Source organism: Brachycentrus maculatus, unplaced genomic scaffold (assembly GCF_059751285.1).
Source record: "Brachycentrus maculatus isolate JH-2025_06_01 unplaced genomic scaffold, ASM5975128v1 h1tg000175l, whole genome shotgun sequence".
NCBI classification, from domain to species: Eukaryota; Metazoa; Arthropoda; class Insecta; order Trichoptera; family Brachycentridae; genus Brachycentrus; species Brachycentrus maculatus.
In genome coordinates this window covers 1,250,928-1,269,732 of record NW_028280927.1, presented here as the reverse complement: position 1 = coordinate 1,269,732, position 18,805 = coordinate 1,250,928, and the positions used below count along the sequence as shown (strand labels likewise).

Below are 18,805 nucleotides of genomic sequence, written 5' to 3'. Positions count from 1 at the left end.
ATATATATATATATATATAAGTATTTTCGTTATTTATACTTTTAGAAGTCAATGACAAACTGCTTCATAAGTACATAGTTAATCGGGACTTTTTTTATAATCCTCTTCTTCTAGTCTTTACCCACACTCAATGGTAGTGAGGTAATGCATCATATTGTCGTGGTGTTATCTTGATCGTTATTTAAACAAGGTGAAGGCACCAGGTTTTTTATACTTGGCATTATCAAGTATTTAAAAAACTTGAATGTGGTCAGGTCGGGAGTCGAAATAATCGGCAGGTATATATGAGGAGAAGCACGAATGTGGACGAGGCGACGATTGTTTCTAAAGACAAAGTGTGGCGGTATTCTATTCTCTCTTCCTACACCCACTATAACACTTTTTTATTGTAAATTTGTTAAACTTGTATTTTTAACATTGTAGAATGGTAATATACCACTCTTTTTATCTTTCATCGTTCTTACTATGAATAATAAGGAGTTTTATTTATTTTTGCACTTATGTACAAGCACTTATTGACAGCCGTAAAAAATACAAACTTTGACCTGTATTACTTGGCCGTTTTTAGTTGGTTAGAAGATGTTGTTTCTTAGGATCGAGCTCGTCAATCCACATTTGTAATATACAAGAACTTTAAAAAATAAACAAAATGAATCGTAATTTTTTTTTTTAAGCATTATTTACTTATGGGCATGGTGATAATTTTAAAAGAATTCACCCCTTAATATTTGATTTAAATTGAGTACATTAATAAACTAGGAAGCACTTGAAAAAAAACTACTATATTTTCTAAGTGTTGGATATGATTTGGATATTTTTATTTTAAAGCTTTAAATAAATTACAAAAAATGGGTACCTTTTTTTTTATTTTTTTATTTTTTATCTAACATCTCTAATAACTCTGGCTTATACAATACCGCTTATCATGACCCTACTCAGGATTCAACTTTTTATGTTTCATATCCTGTGCCTACTCGTGAGTGGATTTACTCTTTATGTTTAAAGATACTAAAATATCATGTAATTCATGAGTGAAAATTCTAAGCAAAAACACTTGCTGGGTATTTTAAGCCGATTCACCCCTATTTTTATAGGAAAGAAAAACATGAGAAAAATAACCTCACCTCGTATAATAAGTTCACTGAGTTTTCACTATCACTACACTCACTTTTACTAAAGAAATTTAGAAATAAATAAAATGAAAACACTATAAAACTTTCAATTGAAGTTAAAATCTAAGTTGTCCAGACGAAAGACCAATCGTAACTGCCCTCGTATGAAGATGGTCGAGTGCTATATATGCCTACTACCGGTTGGAGCAGCTCACTTCGATACTGTCTTATGCTACTACGGTCACTATAAACTGTTATAATGTGTGACGTAACACACGCACACATCGCTAAGGTGAAGAAACCTTTTCTGATTATAGGATTAGGATTGTACGTTATCCTATATCGTTCTATTATACATTGCTCACTCCTTTCAACAACGTCATATATAAAAAATCGACAATTTTCGGAGTGCCCAGAAAATGTACTACATCCCAGCAAAAGCGGCATATTTTTAAATAAATATTTACCCGCTACAGGGCAGAAAGTGTTGTTTTTGCATTTTGAAGAAACGGTATTGTTAAATTTTTTTTTAAATATATAAATATTTTTAAAATGGAGATAAAACCTTCAGGTTTTACCTAAAAAAATCTGTTGCACAGTAAATAGTTCGAAAAGTGGCTTCATATTTATTTTTGATACATTTCGTTATATTTTTAAACTTTAAAAACGATCTTTTGAAAAATGAAGTTTTTTTATATATGACGTTGTTGAAAGGAGTGAACGACATATGATCTTTAAGGCTGAGTTCTTGAACGTTCAAATTCAGAACGTGACCGACCGCGCTAGGGTTAGACGACTTTCCGCGTAGGTACATCAAAAATACATATATTGGAATTTGAGTTTAAAAAATTATATATGTTTTTATTATTATTATTATTTTCTATCTTATCTACCTGTCCATACACAAGCATGTATGTATGCATACATATGTGTGTATGTATGTGTATGTTTGTGTGTATATGGAATTATGCTATATTTATATTTTTATGTTCTATATGATGAGAATTGTAATGTGCATAAAAGAAAATGATTGATTGCAACAACAAAAAATATTTTAATTATTATTAAATAAGTACAATTATTTATTAATATTGATGGAAAAAAGAAAGTCTCAAAAAATTATTGATATTAAAATAACGAAGTTTATTTAGAAAAATCGAATTCCGTTCCCAAGAAACAATTTTTTGTAAATTCAATAAAATTACAAATACTATTATTGTTTATCAGTTTCTCTGCCAACTATAGGGTAGGTGACTTTAAAAGTCACTTTGTACGTTTAATAAAAGTCAGACGCTTATATTTGTCAATTTTTTTTTCGATGATATTGGTTTAAACCAATGATGCTCAACCTTTTTTTTCTTCGGGCCGCATACATATATTTGTAAAGCTACGCGGGCCGCAACACTATACTGGTATGACAAAAAATATCATGTAACCGACCACCCCCGTTTTTTTGGAAAACCATTTGAGATTTATAAAAATATGACCAAAACAGAATAATAGTAGCGCGCATATTTGTCTGTCAAATGTTGTTTTTTGGGAATAAATCTAGCGTGTGCAGTAGCAACACTCTTATACCAGATCTGATGTTGACACGACAACGACCATCCTCTTCGGGTTTCCATGTCTGTGCGTCAAAGTCGAAATAAATCTCAAGATATACGATTCTATATTTATAGAATGCCAGATTTTGTAAATCATGTTCCTGATAATAAACGTGTTGGGGGCCGCACAAAAAAACTTGGGGGGCCGCATGCGGCCCGCGGGCCGCAGGTTGAGTTTGGCTGGTTTAAACTATCAGGAGTCAAACATATTAAAGTCAAAAACATTATCATATTATTGGAAAAAAAACATGTTATAAGAAGCAATTCTTAAAAATACGACAAAATATAATAAAGGGCTAAGGAAAATGGAAAGGAAAAAAATGACTTACGTAATATACGACAAAATGTTCGATTTCTCGATATTGAAAATGATATGTATTTTATTTAATACATATTGTACATAAATACATATGTTATTTCTATACGTCTAGTTACATTTTAATGACAATTATTATGACCGCGTTTTTAGTTCAGTATATTTCATAGTATTTCCGTTGCATTCAATAATGTTTGTTTGAAATAAAATCATACAATATAATATTACGTAAATAAAATATACGTAATATTGAATAATAAAAAAAATATATCAAAAAGGACGAGCAAACAAAGGTTTGAGATTCTAGCGACAAGTCATGAAGTATGTATATTATAATATAATAATAAAACCTCTCAGATTGTTATACGTCTATAGCTATTAAAAACAATATATTTTTTTGAAAATAATGTTAAGATAAATATTCCGCTAATTTGTTAAGAACGTATTTTTATTTTATATTTAAAAATAATGTTAGGGTTTTCTGTTTGTCCCTGCGTTGATATTTTTTCTTCGAAGAAAACTTTTCAATGTGTTCTTAGCTGATAATTGCGTTTGGCCTGTCTGATTAACGTGAACAAAATGGTCACACACAGAATGTGTTTTTTTTAAGATACAATTATATTATTTTTTTTCATTAAAAAAAAACTAAATCAATAACAAATCAATTTGTTTGATAAAACAACCATATATTTTTTCCATTTTTATTTTATTTCACCAGTGACTGGGTTTCGTCGTTTATTGGACTGACTGGTGATGATGAATCAACCTGAAAACCAGCTCACCGGTAAAAAATAAATGTGGAGAAAACTAGATTGCTGAATTGTGGAAGAGCGGGTTCGAACTGAGAAATTCTTACTTAAGAGCCCGTAACACTAGCCACGGGACCACAGCCCGACACAATTTTAACATTATTTAATTCAAATTTATTATACATATCTACGCATAAAATTCTATGCGTTTATGAAGGTATGTACATATGTTTTTAAATTACATATATTTACTGATACATCAATAGCTACTGATACGAAAATAAAATACTTTCTGTTCTAAAATTACATAAAATAGAAAACAAACTCTTGATTCCATTTTTGTATTTTTTTTAATCAATAAAAAAAACAGTAAATGGAGGCATTAAAATTTTCTGCGATTCATATGACAAATGCTTATTTCATATAACTTTAAGTAAAATAGTAAAGGAAATATTATTGAAACACGGAAATAGTAAAAATCATATGTTTTAAAAATATAATAATTTCATATTTGTTTTTGTTTTGCATTGACGTCATTATTTTTCAAAAAATATAAAGGGTCACTTTTGTAAAAATAAAAATTGTAAGGTAGTGCCTTTAAATAATAAAATAATAACGCAAATGAGCGAAGCCTATTCAAAAGGTAGAAAATTATTCTAATACACCATGTAATAAAAGTTCATTATGTCAACACACTAAAAGACTATTTGTATCACGTGGAATTGTTTAGAAACAGAACCATTACTAAGCACCTTTCTACTTTTACATCAAGCATAATTTATAACTCAATAAACTTTTAAAATTTGGGACGATTTGTAACGAAATTTAAATGAGCTTATTTTAAAAGTTAATAACAGACAAAATGGACATAAAAATTGAAAAAAAAAACAATCCATCATACGATTTGCCATCTAAAATATTTATATAAAACGTTGGCACGTAGTACATAATGTGATCCGTATTCGTAGCCACAAAAATACGATTGTATCTACTCACACGTGTTTTTCAATTTTTATTTTTTAAAATTTCTAGTTCATACTTAAATAAAGGAAACGACAAAGAAGTGTGGCAATGAACCGGATGCATTTTATAGATAGATCACAAAACTTTACGATTACACTTTCTCTACAAGTTTCTATTACAGTTTCGAGAAAAGTATGGAAGAATCTGGAGGTAGGTTCTAGAAATGGGAAGAAAGGAACGAATGGAGAAGGGTGATATACAAGTATATAACTATGATGTTTCGTATACGTTCAAACATAATGTAGGTAGTGCCGGATTTCACTAGTAAAATAAATAGGTCCGGATAATAAAATAAAATGGATGTTCACTAAATTGCAAGCTGTTACTCTTTACAAAAAACTTAATTACTTTTTATTCTGTATAAAAAAAAAAAAAAACCTGTATGTACTGTCCCCTGAATTATGAAGCTTTGGATTGAACCACTGTCAAATTTTTCATATAACATGGTTATAACTACGTATATTTCAAATTATAAATAGTTTGATCGTATGAATGACGTTTCATTTATATTTTTTGTGTTCATTTTGTAGTAATCAATTTTTGAAAAACCTATGTGTATTGATTTATAATACAATTAAAATAATATGTACGTACAAAGCCTCACCTTTTTTAAAGCTATCAAATACATATATTACTTTACTAGCTAACTCACCATCAGGCTATTTTCCCGCAGGGGTAGGCAGAGAGAATGGGATACCACACTACTCCGTCTTTGTGAACATTCTTCGCCTCTTCTAGTTTCATGCAGCTCCTCATACATATCTATTGATTATTCCAACCCCTGATCTGGCCGCTTTCAGGTCATTGGCAAACAATCAAGCCAAATTTCCCTTGGCCTTCTTTTGCTCCTATTTCCAATTACATTCGCCTCATAAATTTATTTTTACCGTTATTTCCTCTCTCATTCATTTGACACGTCCTAACTAACTCAACGCTCTTTTCTTAATTTTATCGATAAAGCTTATCTCAGTCTTGCATTATATACTTATTTCACTATTCAAACATCTTTCATACATAATTATGAGAGATTTTCAGTCTACTTTCATCCTTATTTAAACTACATGCTCCACCTTCATACATAATAACTGGTACCAGGATTCCATTGAGAATTACCAGTTTAGATTTCGTTGTTAGGCCTTTATATGCTATGACTGATTCAAATGTACTTATTTCATATTATAATACACAATTGAAAAGAGGCATATTAATAAGAGTCATATTAACATTTTTGTCAAATCAACGAATATATGCGACTTATTTATCTTATCATTATAAAAAGGTTTCTGCATTAAAAATATCAATTACTCCATGCGACATCTATCAAAAAGTCCCCAAAGTAAAAATGAAATGGAAAACTTTAAACTATGCTGATTTCGAAATAAGGCTTTCCGGAGTGGTTTGCGTCTTTGCTAACATGAAAGATTTTACCGCTAGGTTCGCAAGTTATGAAAGATTATTGAGTGCTTTTTAAAAAAAAAACATTTACACAAATTGTGCAGTGAAAAGTTCGAACCTGTACAAAATTGTGTACTTTGTTAAAAATGTTAAATTTCATAAAAATTAACTTGGACATTGAGGTTTTTAGGTACAAGAAAAATATGACAAAAAAATACTTAAATGACTTATCATAAGAATAAAATCATTATATTTGTTCCAGAATCGACATTTTTTTTGCTTATACCCAGCCACGCGTTGCTGTGGCTCAATCTGGTTTAATCATAAAGAAAGAAAAGAGTATGCACACATTTATAGTATGTTTATTTTCCGAATGGTTGTGGGTATGCAATATTTTAGCAGCTGTCATGAAGCATGCTGACCACCATGGGGGAAGATTATTTTTGCTCTTACGTTCAACAGATGACGGTACCATTGCGGTCAAAAAATATTTTTTTATAAGTAAAAGTTTATAATAAAGCACGTTCATATTCAAATGGAACAATGTATCAACGTTTTGAAGCTTTTTGTGAATAGATTTAGGAGATTAAAGATTTATAATGAACAAATATTTACATTTTTAACATAATTTTTTTGAGTGTGTCTAAATACTTGTTCACAAATCTGGGTTTTCTCAATAAAGAAGTTATTCTAACATTTTGTCATCTCGACATTGATGGAAAGGAATATGGAAGTCTGAGTATTTACAGGGCTTATTACCGGTCATATACTTGTTAAGTGATCAGTTTACACACGTGAAACACTCACTTATTCTAACCATGATTGACAACCATACTACTATTTTTTTACAAGTACTACTACTACTACTACTACTACTACTACTACCATCACCACGCCGTTTCTCCGTAGGGGTAGGCAGGGAGGATGAAACACCACTCTCTTCTGTCCTGACATACACTGCTCGCCTCCTTCACATCCATAAATCTAGTCATACATGCCCTCCGATTACGCAGACTTTAGACACCGCCAGATTACAAGAACTACATGTATTGTTAATCTCATGACGCCTTACTTGCAATATAACTGCAAATACCCAGACTTCTTCATTTATGTTAAGATGTCAAAGTGTATTTTTAGTCTTTTGTTTATTTTATTTTATTTTATTTTATTTAGTTTTTATTTATTGGAAAACCAACAGAATATTAACAAATATAACGTAATATAATAAAATTAAAAAAAAATCCATTTACAGGTTTTCACTTAATCTAAAGATAAAAAAATAAACCGTCATATACATAGAATGATAAACTTATAGTATCAAGTTAAATTTTTAGTTACGCTTTTATTATTTTTATTACAGGATTAACCTTTTCCGATCCTATGTCGAATGTCATTCGACATTTTTTTCCTTCATCAGTTTAGTGTTGAAATACAAGCAAACATATTTTTTTCTCACTCGTATTTAGTGTTAAATGTAATAATAAGAGATAAGATTGTATACATTCAAAATAAAAATGAATTTTTAAAACACAAGTGTAGTTTTATTTAAAAAAAAACTTGGATGTATTGTTTAACCCTGTAATGCTGTTAATCTATTGTGGACCTGGTGAAATTTTTAAATTTTTTTGTATGGACCGGAAAGGGTTAAAAATACCAATGCATATACAAGCTCGATTAAATTGCTTTGCTTGATACTAGCCAACCGAAGTTGCAAGCATCCAAGTTTCAACAAGTTCCTTGAAATTTGAAGCAAGTGTTGTTGTAGGAAATAATTGGTCGGATGGAAGGAAAGTAGCACAATTTAGATAGGTCTAGTATATTACTAGAGTATGTACCTAAATTAGCCATAATGGTTGCATTTCTTGCAATAACTTAGATTACTTTTGAAGCGTATATGAAGTTAATGATCGCTACAAGGAATTGGATGCATTTTCAACCAAATTACAAATCGAAGAGAATGTGTTGTTTTACCTTAACCTACTACAGGAAATAATCATTAATGTCTAATTAATAGCCCGGAACTAAATCTTCATCAAAGCCAGGTAACATTTTGCTGTTTGAATTGAGACGAACAATACGTTGGTACAATTTACCAACATTTTTAATGCGTTGATATTTACGTACATCTAGAAACTAGAATCGACACATTTGCTACAAACGTTTTTTTTAAAAGGATTAATCCGCAAAGCATCTATTTTGGATGCTTGTCTGCAGGTAGGATAGTAACGATAGAGAAGGTAAATGTGAAAAGTACATCGCAAACGCCCAGACCAATTGAAAAGGAAAATATTTCTCGAATTCATTTTGCAATTGGCGGGAATCGAACCCGCGACGCCAGTTTCGCAGTCGAGCGTCTACCCAACTATGCCATGGCGCCTGTCATGATACTATAGAGCGGGATATGGTTAACAGTCAGTTTTATGATATAATATTTGTGTTGTATTATATTTTAAGCACCGTTGCATTAGATGAATACTGATCCATTTCAATAAAAATTCTTTTAACATAAAAATCATTAGTTCAATTAATTACACAATTCAACAATTTTGTTTGTTTTTTGTTCTTATGCTTGGAATCTGATTTAACACGTCAAAAATCATTTAAATTTCCATTTTAAGCTTTCGAAGTTTGTTTTGATCTGTATAGGATCAAGAAGGCGGATGTGATCATTCCGCAATCAAGATATTATCTAGGTGATCAGTCTGGATCTAGGTGTGGAATATATTCGATAGAGCACAGATAAAGGATGTGAAGGAGCTCAGTGTGAGGTTGTATTACTGTTGTATGGGAAGGGAATGGAAACATAATAATATAATAATATTCATTCGAACCCTTATCCGCACCCCAATGGTGCATAGGGCACTGCATCTTATAAACGCAGTGTTATCTTGATCGTTTACACACGAAGGGAAGGTGATCAGCCCTCCGCTTCAGGTACCAGTCCAGGGTAATATTGAATAAATTTAATTGTGAAAATATCATTTATATTTATTAGACCCCCTCTGGGAATTGAATCCGGGACCTCCAGAACGGTAGCCGAGCGCGAGCCGACACAACCGAGGCGGACAAAATAATAATAGGATAAGAAAATTACACCAATAATTAAGAAACTAGGGGTTGCATACCCATAATTGTACATGCTCGTGTAATGTGAATGAGTCCGCGAAATAAAGAGGAATTTATAATAAAAGTTTGTAAATTTTTCTACAAATGTAACGGAGAAAGTAAAATGAGTTTTAGAAATAAAATAGAAGATTCTCAAAGAAATTCCATACCGAATGCATTTATTTCATGGTAATATTTATTGTTAAAATTTATCACGCTACGAAATATGCCTAAGTCGTGCCGAAAATGACCCTTTTTCCAGAGTTATTCAGGAAAGTACTTTTGTTTAAAAACGTCAGTCATCAAATATTTGCTTAAATTTAAAATAAACGTTTGAAATGCCCAACAAAATCTAGAATCAAATGATTTTGGAATACCAAAATTGAACACCAAGCAATCGCAACAAAATTATGTATATTTGGGAATTAAATATTTTTAATATCTCCCCTGTTGATATTAATAAAATAAATGCCCAAAATACAAAATAACTGTTTTAAAAGTAAAAAATATTTCAAAAATTGTATTATATCATCATTTAAGTACAATAAAATATATAAATATTTAGTCTACGTCTTTCTGTTTAATAGTAGAAAACGCCTTGGTTATAAATCAAAGTTAAATAATATTAATAATAATATATAATTTAATAATATACTAAACTAACTAACTAACCATCACGCCTCTTCCCCGCAGGGGTAGGCAGAGAGAATCGGATCAAACATTCTTCGCCTCTTCTACATTCATGCATCTCCTCATACATACCCGACGATTATTACGGCTCCAGACCTGGCCGCTTTCAAGTATTTGACATACCTGATTGTGCCAGATTTTCCTCGGTCTTCCTCTGCTTCTTTTTCTAACTACTTTCACCTTATAAATTTGTTCAACCGTTCTTTCCTCACTCATACGTTCCACATGTCCAAACCATCTCAACACGCCTTTCTTAATTCTATCGATAATGCTTATCTCAGCCTTGCATTCTTTCCTTATTTCATCATTCGAACATCTATCAAACATCGTTTTGCCACACATTCATCTGAGGGATCGTACACTATCTATATATTAATACAATTAAAAAAACCTTTTTAAAATTTGCAAAACCCAGGGAGGACAGATCGCTAAATATCTGTACAATGTGATAGCTTTTGACTTCTAATATCCACTATCAAGGAATTTGAATAATTGATCATAGTATGTCTTCTTCGACCTCTTTCAACTTAGGTACCTACTACACTTCTATTTACATTTGTTTCGTAAATCCATATTACCGTTTGTTCTTCATTTATTTACTCCACATGCCAAAACCATCTTAACACATTGTAGTCGGGCGCTTCGAACAATAGACTCTAGCCTATAGCGGGTGTTTTTCGCGATTAGCGCAAAAATATATCGCTTTCTTAAAATTGACACAATTTCTAAACCAAATAATATTTTCGATTGAAATTTTCAAAGAAATCATAAATGACATTTGATCATCAAAATAAATTATAATAATAATTTTTAATAAAGTATTCCGTATTTCACAATTTTAGAAGCATTGTAAACTATAAAAAATAGTCTTCCCCTCCGAGGTATCATTCCCTATACAATGCTAATATGTATATTCAAATAATAACATACCAAACAGTTAACAAAACAGTTAACAAAACAATCCGGACAAGACATCTCAAATAACGTCAACAGACTATCGCCTAGCACCCAGGTAGCAGATTACCCTTCAACGCGTTTTATTTCACGCTGATAACAAACCCGTATATTGCCGTTTCCTGCCGATAACCGACAGTCGACAAAAACGGCATTTGCCGTGTCCCGCAGTTGACCGACAGTCCGCGAAAAACGGCAAATGCCGTGTCCCGACGACAACGTGTTAACACCCCTTTTATCTTGTATTCATTCAGCAGTTCCATTTCACAGTTCGACATCTCTCATATAACGTTTTGCCTCACATACGCATATGATAAATATTCATAAATGTTAATACGTATTCATTATATTAATTCAAGCGGGTATTGTATAACTCTAAAAAATATTTAAATTACTCGTAGGTAAGGTACTCTACATTCATCATTTTTAAATGATAATTTTTGTACAATTTCGAACTTTATAGTAGTGCTTTTTATTAATTAAAAAAAAAACGTTGCGTAACGTTTCCATCTACATCAATTTTGATGAAATTACCATTTCAACGATCGCTCAATTAACCATTGTTAAATCCGTCATATCTCGCTTAATTATTCGAAGAATAATGTCTATGATCTCGTAATTCTACATCTGTATTCATTTTCTAATCAAGAGCTTTTATACCCTATTAATTTTATTAATACACCATGAGAAACTAATTTTCACCGCTCTGAGTTTGTCGGTGTTTTTGGAAGTCATGTGCGTTTCGTACAATTGCATTGTGTATAAATATACAACGATGAGATTAATTTTTCTATAGAACTAAGCGGTCGTTATCAGCTGTGAAGATATTTAAATATTGGTTGTTCGCCGGCTGAAAGTGATTACTTTTCATAAACGAAAATCAGTATTAATTAGGTTCTGAACATCTCCGGACATCAACATCCATCTGCCACATGTTCTTAAACAAAGAGCAGATTTTTGAATGCAATCAGATAGACAAACTGATTATTCGCGAATCTTAATTTCGTTCCCTGTTCCACTTTCTTTCGGCGCTGGGTTTCCGACTTCGTTTCCGATGCTTACCGCATTCGTCCGGACATTTCTTGAAGGCCATTAACTTGAAAAAATCTTAAAGTTTATTATGTTTTCACTAAATGGATAAGTTTTTACATGACCTTAATGGGACTCCGCTAACATTTCGGAGAATGACGATAAAAGAGATTTACAATTTCGTGAACATGATTCAACCGCGACTTTGGTTTAATTTGGATCACGAATCTCAGTGCTCGGTACTTGTATAATGTGTTGTATTTACGGCTCGCGTTGCGTGAAAATACAATGCATTGTTGTGATGGGATACTTTTTCACCAATTTTCGAAGGTACTCGCAGGCTAACAATGGAAAATGTGCATTTTTATTGCCTTTAAGTAAACGAAAAAGCGGTATTTTTTTAAACTTGACACCATAAAAAATGGTCCCACCGAAATAAATCAGCTGCTTATAACCTTTTAATTGTGTGTAATTAAATCCATTAAATTCAACAGTTATTTTCGCGACAAATTATTCTTAAAGTTCACAGTTATCGAACAGGTTTTTTTTATCGAGTTGATGGAGTTTTAATTCACCTAAAACTGAGTTGAACAAAAAAACCATATCCTACGGAAAAAAACATAAATATTAACCTAAAAAATAATACAGTTTAATCTACTTTCTCCTCAGATCAATTTTACAGGCAAATTAAAAACGCACGTCATATTTTCTAAATTGTCACTTTAATACATATACACAACGTATACAAGTCCATGGTTTTGACCTTAAAAGTTAAGAAATTTAATTAGCTGTCATATATTGAGTTTATGCATACTCACATCAATTATATTACTTTTCATTTTTAAATTTATAAAAATCATCACCGCTAATCATGGCGTCGTTTTGGAGAAGAGAAAAAAAAATAATAACAATAATATTGTACTTTGTTTACAATATTTCTCTTTCTAAACTTTATACTATCTTTATCTAATGGTGCATAAGGGACTGTATCGTATAGAAGCAGTGTGACCTTCATATATCATTAAACATGAAGGAAAGTTGACCATCTTACGCTTAAGGTTCAGGGTAATAAAATATATATGTTCGTGAAAAATTACGTGAATTTATTTCGATCCCCCAGGGAATCGAGTCCGAAACCTCCAGCGCAGTAGCCAAAAGAGTTGACTACTATACTACGCAGAGAGATGTACAATATTTACACGTTTATAAAATAATAAGTAATTGAAATGCGATTTTTATGCTATGTTATAAAAAGTCAAGGTCTTTTCAGGCTGAAAACTTTTGGACCTTACTACAAAATCAGCTCATATACGATTACATTTACGACTATTTCTTTGACTTTTGAAATATGGTATATGTGATAATTTTTAAAAAGTGTGAGCACTGAAACGTGCAAAACATTTCGTGACCTTTCTCAGCTTTTTATCGTTGCACCGTTCCTTAAACATTCGTTCTTCCTACGGTTTTAACATTTGAGGGTATTGATTTTATATGTAAGAAAAAAATTGATTTAAATTTTACTTGGTAACCACCACTGTTTCTCAAAATCCTTTGCGCTTTGCGCAAAAGACTTAATTTGAACAGGACTTTGCTCAAAAGTGCCTTGTGTTAAAATGGCCAGCAACAAAAAGGCTTTGCGTCAAAATGGCCTGCTCCAAAAAGATCTTGCGTCAAAACGGCCTGCGCTTAAAGGGCTTTGCGTCAAAACGGCCTGCGCCAAAAGGGTCTTGCGTCAAAACGGCCTGCGCCAGAAGGGCCTTGCGTCCAAATGGTCTGCGCCAAAAGGGCCTTGCGTCCAAACGGCCTGCGCCAAAAGGGCCTTGCGTCAAAACCGCCTGCGTCAAAGCGACATATTCAAATCTGGCCCTGCACCTAAATGGCAGCACCAAACAAGCAGCTCCAACAGTCTCATTCCGTTAATAATGAAAGTCAATCTCGGATCGAAGACACCACAAGAATTAGAATAAATTGCTCGAGAAAATAATGAATTGTACCAATTCTTATCATAAAATAGATCGGTAAATGGTAATAAATGACTATTTCCTCGTAATCTGGGTCCATTTGGAACAAAACACATTTTTACAAGAAAAAAAGTCTAGATATTTTTATGCGATAGCGCTAATTCAAGATTGACCGCAAATTGCTGCAAAAATACATTAAAAGGTGTTAATTAACTTAAACATGAACAGAAGTCGTCAATCTAAGTGCTATTCGCTTCAATCGAAACCGCGAATTTTACTGTAGGTAAATAAGAAACGCATTTTCTCCTAACAAAATTAATGATTTGTTTATAAAATGCTTTCTAGGAAGTGCTATTCATTTAGTTTGCAATAAAATGTTTATCGACAATATTTATCTAGCTATTTTCTTTGAAGATTCTTTAACGTGTTCATGTGTTGAAATTAAAATTAAAATTCAAAAGCTATTCTTTTTTACCTTTTTTTAATTTCATCGTCATTTAATAATAGTAAAAGCTTTTTTAATATTTTTTTTTACATCTCATCAAAGATGAAGAAAAATATGGAAGTCTGAGCATTTACGGGGCTGACGACCGTCATAGGCTGGTTTAAAGCATCACTTTACACACGTGTAACGTTCACCAATTCTACCCATTATTGACAACCACACTACTCAAATTCTTGGAAGTTCTACATGTATGAACCAATTCAGAAACATTGTTATTGAATCACTAGAACTTCACTAGAGACATCTATTGGTGAGATGAAAATAAGCTTTTTATTGAGCAGAAACTCTTTTATCAGTATGTGAGGTCCGAATCCTGTCTTTTTTTTGTCCGAACTGAATTTTTTTTTTATACTAAGTCAAAGGGGAGTAGTTTTATAATGCACCATAAGAGATAAGGAAATATAATTAAAATATAAGAAAGCCAATAATATTCATATTATTTTTTGACATCTCAACATATATATAGAAGAATATGGAAGTCTGGGCATTTACGGGGTTTACGATCGTCATAGGCATAATATGAAAAATTGATAATCCAGATTTGTGAACAAGTATTTGGACACACTCAAAATGTTGTTAACCAATATTATAATAATAAAGGTATATTTAGCAAATTACAACCCATGACAGTCAAACAACTATACGCTAAAATTATCCTTACACATGCATTCGAGAATTTCTCTCACATATCACAAGAAAGTATGTCCCTGCAAAACAGCACACAAATCACTAATAGCACACTTTATGAAAACATATATTGAACCACAAGATTAAAATCACAGAAACACATCTAACAAAATCAAACATATACCACGTTTGGTGAAGTCATTATCCATAAAGTCATTAATTAATGAAACTGTCAATGATTGGATAATGGGGGTGGGTAGATTTAAAATAGATCGTATCATTCGGCCATGTCATCCATGAATGTTTACCTTATGAGAGACGATTTTTCTGTTTTGATTGTTTATTTGTTTATTTATTTATTCACACAAACGCCAAGAGGGTTTTTACAAGTAAAAAATCAAGTTACAAAAAAAAAGAGTTGTTATAAGTATAAGTTACAATAAATATAGAGTTGATATAAGTTTAATTAATTATTGTTGATGATTCTGGCTTATTGAAAAATAAATAAAATAGAAAGCAAATTTCTAATACGTTAATTTCTCAGTGCTTGGGAAACAATGAAAATATTAATTATCTATGAAACAACAATACAATCGAAAACATTGAAAATGAAAAGTAATTTTTCAAAAAAAAAACTGCCTAAGATGTACATAACAATACGCACGTATTCAAATGCAATGTCGTATCAAAATATCAAAGCAATTAGTGAGTTAGTTAAGTAGATTTAAAATATTGAGGAAACAAACATTATTTTATGATGTTGGTTATAAAGATATTAATTGAAATTTTGTTGAATACACATCGCTCGCTCTTTTCAAGAACGTCATAAATAAAAAAACTTGATTTTTCAGGAGAACGTTTTTAAAGTTTAAAATATAATACAATGTATTAAAAATAAATGTCAAGCCACTTGTTAAACTTTTTACTGTGCAACAGATCTTTTTAGGTAAAACCTGAAGGTTTTTTCTACATTTGAAAAATATTTTGTATATTTAAAAAAGTAATTAAACAATACCTTTTCTTCAAAATGCAAAAACAACACTTTCTGCCCTGTAGCGGGTAAATATTAAGTTAAAAATATGCCACTTTTTCTGGGATATAGTACATTTTCTGAACATTCCGAAAATATGGACAACTGAAAATTAACGATTTTTGATTTATGACGTTCTTGAAAGGAGTGAGCGATATAAGTATTCAACAAAAGTATGCGTCTATAAGAAAAAGAGGTGAGTAGATTTAAAATAGATCGTATCATTCGGCAATGTCATCCATGAATGTTTGCCTTATGAGAGACGATTTTTCTATTTTGATTGTAGAAGTGCCTGGTTTATTGAAAAATAAATAAAATAGAAAGCAAATTTCTAATACGTTAATTTCACAGTGCTTGGGAAACAATGAAAATATTTATTATCTATGAAACAACAATACAATCGAAAACATTGAAAATGAAAAGTAGTTTTAAAAAAAACTATCAAAGATGTACGTACAATACGCACGTATTCAAATGCAACGTCGTATTAAAATTTATTTGCAATCGGTGAGTTACTTTAGAAGATTTTAAATATTGAGGAAACAAACATTATTTTCGTTTTAATAATAATGGTTATTAAAATATTAAATTAAATTTTGTTGAATATATACAAAAGTATGCGTCTATAAGAAAATCGAAAGGTGATGTATCATTAGGAATGGTAAATATATTAAATTTTCTATTGTCTACTTTGTTCTTCTCGAAAAAACAGACTGTTTTAAACATCGACTTTGAGAAAATTATTCAAGTACACAAAAAATACATTCCAGCTTACATTTTTTTTAATAATCAGTTTTAATTCTGAAACACTATACTGAATACTAGAAAAACGTACCCAAAATTAACAAGCAATATAAAAATATTTGACTATTAAATTGCAATATAAATATAAATTTTAAATGCTTTGCCATGCAATAACAGTTTATTTTTAAGGTTAGAGACAACATTAAAAATAAGCGAAAATGATGATAGCTTTTTGACTGACCTAGTGGATTATTTTTATAAGGTTAGTTGTAACATTATTGATAAGGAAAGTCTGTGATACTTACCTAGTGTGCATTTTTAAGGTTAGAAAAACCATTATTAATAAGGAAAATTGGCGATACTAACCTAGCGTCATTCGGCGAATGTTTGGGCAGTAAATTTTGGATATTTGACATCAGCGTGAGAGTTTTTGCAGCATCCGATATCTCCGACACCGCGTCATGTACCGCCATTCATATTTTCATATTGTTCAGAATCTCTCACACAGCATCCGGAGACAAATTCAATAATAATAATAACAAAACACTTCTTGCAAATTTCCCCTAATCTCGCGCTGCTTCAAATTCGCCGCTGCATTGTCTCAAGCCTTTCTCTTTGATTTATGTTCCAATTTTCTCTTCTCATTTCTGTTTCATCCATTCCTTCCTTACGCCCTTGTAACTATTACATTGCTTGTCACGACTTCTTTCGAATCTGTATTATATTGCATATCTATCGTGATCTAGTATTTTCTGCCTCCGTTTATAACCATTATAAACGATATACACGTCTTTTAGTGTATCATTCTCATTGTGGAAATAAACCTCTCAAAATTTACCATATTATTCAAATCATAAAAAAATTGACCTAAATTTCTTTTGAAATTTCCTCCAATTATAATTCCTGTCTCAAAGATATCCACTTAATCTTTTCAAAGCATAGATTCTTGAAACTATTTCATCACCAATCAGATAGAGTTTAACGATCTTTTACTTTTTGCCAATATAATCGATTAACTTCACAATGTTCGAATATCACATATTTTATCGCATCTTCTGCTACATATTATCGTACTTTACGTTGGTTCTGATCGATGTTTACTGTCATAAAATAAGTTTATTCCATTCCATAAAATAGTTTCTCCCAATTAAAACAAAAGCAAACAAAATACTGGTTTTTTGCTTTGATACATTATCGTAACTAGCCAAAAATATAACCTCGAAGCTATTTTTTCAGTTGAATATCTTTATACGTAAAGTCACTTAATTTCCCCCTTTCTTCATATATTCCAAGTTGGTCACAACTGATGTTAAGATTCTTTGTGTAATAGTTCTCAATAATTGTAATTATTTTACTGCTACAGACGTTTTTTTAATCTTCTATTTGCATCGTTCTTTCTTCTTTGAGATTAATTCAGTAGCGTTGCATCCAGACACCCATCACTGTTGCATTATTGAAGCTATGCAGTATGAATACAAAATCACAGACCATGCGACAAGCGCATTTTTTTCCTGACGTTTAATTATAGTTCTGTTTGAAATGTGAGCAATCAGTTTAATTACAGTTACAGTAATATGATTACAAAACGGATTAAAAGTCAGTTGTTGGAAAAATTCAATGCTGAAAGGATTTAGTCTTCAAAATTATTTCACTCGATCATCTGAAAGTACAAAAAATACCTTAATTAATTTTGTATGCATTTAGTAAAGCCATTAGACTGCCTAGCTTTACATAGATGTAAGAGATAAAATCAATAGATGCAAGAGATAAAATCTACTTATGTAAATATCATATAAAGTTTTAGAGATATTAATTAAATATGTAGAGCTTAAGGAACATCAAATACAATTATTTCAGTACCCTTTGCACCATTATACGTATATTACAAATAAATTAACAAATTTAAAAAATATTCAGTTTTTATATTAACTTTATCTACTGAACATCCAAATTAAATCAGA

The 18,805-nt window shown here is 31.1% G+C and overlaps 1 protein-coding gene across 2 annotated transcripts in view; it reads right to left on the bottom strand.

Annotated features, from left to right (window-relative positions):
• LOC148308155 (uncharacterized) overlaps positions 1-17,338 on the bottom strand; it is a 38,260-nt gene extending 20,922 nt beyond the window's left edge. The window contains exon 1 of one of the 2 annotated variants that reach the window (XM_088262199.1): positions 17,211-17,338. The gene's annotated coding sequence lies outside the window, so the exon portion shown is untranslated. Of the gene's footprint in view, positions 1-1,124; positions 1,273-17,210 lie in introns of those variants that run through there. The other variant, XM_088262200.1, reaches the window with a different exon arrangement.
• Between the last annotated feature and the right edge of the window lie 1,467 nt (positions 17,339-18,805).